The sequence below is a fragment of the Schistocerca americana genome, unplaced genomic scaffold (assembly GCF_021461395.2).
Source record: "Schistocerca americana isolate TAMUIC-IGC-003095 unplaced genomic scaffold, iqSchAmer2.1 HiC_scaffold_47, whole genome shotgun sequence".
In the NCBI taxonomy this organism is placed as follows: Eukaryota; Metazoa; Arthropoda; class Insecta; order Orthoptera; family Acrididae; genus Schistocerca; species Schistocerca americana.
The window spans coordinates 2,320,001-2,325,000 of NW_025726203.1; the positions used below are offsets into that span (position 1 = coordinate 2,320,001).

Sequence of the window (5,000 nt, forward strand, 5' to 3'; positions counted from 1 at the left end):
CTAGTAGGACGTCGCGACCCGCTGGGTGCCGGCCTACGGCCCGGGTGCGCAGCCTGTCCTTCCGCGGGCCTCGGTTCGCGTCTGTTGGGCAGAGCCCCGGTGTCCTGGCTGGCTGCCCGGCGGTACATCTGGAGGAGTCGATTCGCCCCTTTGGGCGCTCGGGCTCCCGGCAAGCGCGCGCGGTTCTTCCCGGATGACGGACCTACCTGGCCCGGCCCCGGACCCGCGCCGCTGTTGGCTCGGGATGCTCTCGGGCGGAATAATCGCTCCCGTCAGCGGCGCTTCAGCTTTGGACAATTTCACGACCCGTCTTGAAACACGGACCAAGGAGTCTAACATGTGCGCGAGTCATTGGGCTGTACGAAACCTAAAGGCGTAATGAAAGTGAAGGTCTCGCCTTGCGCGGGCCGAGGGAGGATGGGGCTTCCCCGCCCTTCACGGGGCGGCGGCCTCCGCACTCCCGGGGCGTCTCGTCCTCATTGCGAGGTGAGGCGCACCTAGAGCGTACACGTTGGGACCCGAAAGATGGTGAACTATGCCTGGCCAGGACGAAGTCAGGGGAAACCCTGATGGAGGTCCGTAGCGATTCTGACGTGCAAATCGATCGTCGGAGCTGGGTATAGGGGCGAAAGACTAATCGAACCATCTAGTAGCTGGTTCCCTCCGAAGTTTCCCTCAGGATAGCTGGTGCTCGTACGAGTCTCATCCGGTAAAGCGAATGATTAGAGGCCTTGGGGCCGAAACGACCTCAACCTATTCTCAAACTTTAAATGGGTGAGATCTCCGGCTTGCTTGATATGCTGAAGCCGCGAGCAAACGACTCGGATCGGAGTGCCAAGTGGGCCACTTTTGGTAAGCAGAACTGGCGCTGTGGGATGAACCAAACGCCGAGTTAAGGCGCCCGAATCGACGCTCATGGGAAACCATGAAAGGCGTTGGTTGCTTAAGACAGCAGGACGGTGGCCATGGAAGTCGGAATCCGCTAAGGAGTGTGTAACAACTCACCTGCCGAAGCAACTAGCCCTGAAAATGGATGGCGCTGAAGCGTCGTGCCTATACTCGGCCGTCAGTCTGGCAGTCATGGCCGGTCCTTGCGGCCGGCCGCGAAGCCCTGACGAGTAGGAGGGTCGCGGCGGTGGGCGCAGAAGGGTCTGGGCGTGAGCCTGCCTGGAGCCGCCGTCGGTGCAGATCTTGGTGGTAGTAGCAAATACTCCAGCGAGGCCCTGGAGGGCTGACGCGGAGAAGGGTTTCGTGTGAACAGCCGTTGCACACGAGTCAGTCGATCCTAAGCCCTAGGAGAAATCCGATGTTGATGGGGGCCGTCATAGCATGATGCACTTTGTGCTGGCCCCCGTTGGGCGAAAGGGAATCCGGTTCCTATTCCGGAACCCGGCAGCGGAACCGATACAAGTCGGGCCCCTCTTTTAGAGATGCTCGTCGGGGTAACCCAAAAGGACCCGGAGACGCCGTCGGGAGATCGGGGAAGAGTTTTCTTTTCTGCATGAGCGTTCGAGTTCCCTGGAATCCTCTAGCAGGGAGATAGGGTTTGGAACGCGAAGAGCACCGCAGTTGCGGCGGTGTCCCGATCTTCCCCTCGGACCTTGAAAATCCGGGAGAGGGCCACGTGGAGGTGTCGCGCCGGTTCGTACCCATATCCGCAGCAGGTCTCCAAGGTGAAGAGCCTCTAGTCGATAGAATAATGTAGGTAAGGGAAGTCGGCAAATTGGATCCGTAACTTCGGGATAAGGATTGGCTCTGAGGATCGGGGCGTGTCGGGCTTGGTCGGGAAGTGGGTCAGCGCTAACGTGCCGGGCCTGGGCGAGGTGAGTGCCGTAGGGGTGCCGGTAAGTGCGGGCGTTTAGCGCGGGCGTGGTCTGCTCTCGCCGTTGGTTGGCCTCGTGCTGGCCGGCGGTGCAGGATGCGCGCGCCTGCGCGGCGTTCGCGCCCCGGTGCTTCAACCTGCGTGCAGGATCCGAGCTCGGTCCCGTGCCTTGGCCTCCCACGGATCTTCCTTGCTGCGAGGCCGCGTCCGCCTTAGCGTGCTCCTCCGGGGGCGCGCGGGTGCGCGGATTCTCTTCGGCCGCCATTCAACGATCAACTCAGAACTGGCACGGACTGGGGGAATCCGACTGTCTAATTAAAACAAAGCATTGCGATGGCCCTAGCGGGTGTTGACGCCCTGTGATTTCCACTCCATTGGACTTCATTCGGGCGCCGTCCAGGTATCCCCTTCAGGGTGACTGGACATTAACCCATCGGGTACACCCGCACAGTAACCGCTTCACGGAGGGGCATAGGTGCGACCGAGACTGGTGGTTCTAACCTTTCTCACTGCACCTGGGACGCAGGTCCTGTGGCTATTGTATCCGTGGCGGCCGCCCGGTAGGTTTTTTGTGGTGCGTTAGGCGACCGGCCCATTTTCATATATCAGTGCCGATAGCCTGCGCCCTCATTTCTGGCGGCCGCCGGGTGTCGTCCCCGGTGACTAGTCCCACGCTAGGTGGCGGCGTTGTTCTTTCCGCCGCGTCCCTAGTGTCCCTGCCGCCTGGGGTTCGGGCGTAACACGAAAGTCATCCCACAGGTCCGGCTGGGTGAGCGATCTGGCGGTTCTCGTCGGTGACCACCCTGCTGTGGTACGGTGACACTCACGTCTACTCGTTAACTGGGGTTCCCAGGAGTCGGGTCGCGTGGTTGGTGCTTGTGGGGGGTACCCCGTTCAGTATCCAGCCTCCGTCCAAAGCGATTCCTGCCCAGTGCTCTTTGAATGTCAACGTTGAAGAAATTCAAGCAAGGCGCGGGTAAACGGCGTGAGTTAACTATGACTTCTCTTAATCTGTCCACCGCGACATTGAATTGGAGGGGTGTATGGTCTCCAGCGTCGGCCGGAGATCTCTCCGCACTTGGATTTAGACCCCGAGAACTGGCGGTGCTTAGCACGAGAGTACTGCAAAGCTGCTGCACGAGCTATCGCATTTTCGAATATATGACGGCGCACAGTCCGATGGAGCGAGCCGGCGTCGGATAGGATGCTGGTTATTTTCTTCGCCTTGACTCCTGGGGCCTATCCACAGGAGGAATATCCCGTCTTTGTTCTTTCTTCTTTGTGTACGTAACTTATGTTGTTTTTGTTTCTGTTCTTTCCAGCATATATATATGTATATGTATTGTAGTTTTAACCTTTTCTTGTGGCATCGCCCTGTAAGTCCCCACCTCGGTGGCGGACATGGCGTGAAACACCTGCCACACCCTATCTGTACATATATATGTGTTATTCAGCAATGAATAAAGACGGCTAATGAATGGCCAAGTGGCGGCGGTGTGGCTGCATCCGGACTTGGCTTTTCGAAGTGCGGTCTTGATGTAGTCGTGCTGCTGCTGCGAGGTGCCTTCCTTGGGTTATAGTTACAGGGAGAGTGATGCGCAATACATGGGCCTAGCCCTCTTAGCCTCTCCTCTCCTGCGGTCTTCTCCCCTTCTCGTGGGCCCGCTGATTTTCGCAGAGTGGAAGACCGCACCAGGGGCTTGGGGGGGTTACCAGCCCCCCCTCGCATTATCCCTTTATAGTTGGGGGCAGCCGACAAGAAACAAGAGATGGTGGCCCTTCCGCTGAAGGTGCCACCCCAGCTACCCCAGCACCTATCCGGCCAACCGGCCGTAACGAAAATGCGATAGTTTGTGTAGCTCCCTTTGCTTGCAGTGAGTGCCACCGCACTTTTACCACGAAGAACGGTCTCGGGGTCCATCGCCGCCGCCAACACCCTGCGGCCGCCAACGCTGAGATCGTGACGGAGAGGCATCGCGCGAGGTGGACGGAGGAAGAAGTCCTGTCGCTCGCCAAGGCAGAGGCCGAACTGTTCCTCGAGAGGGACGCCCGGTTCTTCTTTGTAAATCAAGAACTTACCAGGATGTTCCCCGACCGAACGCTTGAGGCAATCAAGTGCCGACGGCGGCAAGCTGCCCACAAGCAGCTTGTCCGCCAATTCATGGAGGCACTTGAGATCGGTCGGGGCGAAGAGCCGGCGTCCCGCCGTGGAGCAGCGAGCTCGCTGCCTGACGCGGGCGAGGCCGCTGCGCCGCCCGTCGACGCAGCCGAGGACTTCGCGGCCGACACCACCGGGCCGCCGCCGGAGGGGCCGACTGACGCCGCCATCTGGGAGCATCTGGCGGGGCTACCTGCTTCCGCCCAGCGTTTCTCTGCCCTGGATCGAGTCATTGGTCTGGGGCGGGGCACGCCGCCCGATGTCATCCTGGGCATGCTCCCGGATGCCCTTGCGTCGGTCGGGTCCAGGGGGGAGAGGTCGATCACCAGGACACAGCGGCCGCGCCAACCATCCAAGCGGCCGCCTGCCGCCCCGCCGCTGCAGAAGCGCAAGCGGCGCCGCTGGGAATACGCGCGGACACAGGACGCCTTCCGTAGGTCGCGTGCGCGTTGCGTGCGCGGCTTGCTGGACGGCACCCTGCTGCAGCCGCCACCCGACATCCCCGGTCTGCTGGACTTCTGGGCGGACCTCTTCACGAAGAAGCCGATCTCCACCGCCGGCTTCATCCGTGACCGCCTTCTCCCGCACTCGGAGCCTGTCGCTCCTGAGTGCCTATGGGGGCCGGTCACACGTGAGGAGGTCGCTGCTGCCTTGCCGCCCAGGGGATCGGCAGCCGGGCCGGACGGCCTGACTCCAGCGGAGCTGCGGCGCCTGCCGCATGAAGTCCTGGTGAAACTCTTGAACCTCTTCCTCCTGGCCCGCGCCCTCCCCGAGCGTCTGCTTCGCGCCCGGACGTCACTTCTCCCCAAAACGGCTGCACCAACATCCCCCGCTGACTTTCGCCCCATTACGGTCTGCTCGGTGTTGGCGCGGACCTTTCACAAGGTTCTCGCGTCACGCCTGATGCGTGCATGTGCTGTGGACGAACGTCAGCGGGCATTCATCCCCCGGGATGGGATGTTGGAAAACACCTTCATCTTGGACACTGCTCTCACCGACGCAGTCCGCTCCTGTCGCTCT

The 5,000-nt window shown here is 60.9% G+C and overlaps 1 pseudogene; it reads left to right on the forward strand.

The window, feature by feature from the left end:
- The window catches only part of LOC124583824, an 8,993-nt pseudogene that overhangs the window by 615 nt on the left and 3,378 nt on the right, over positions 1-5,000 (forward strand).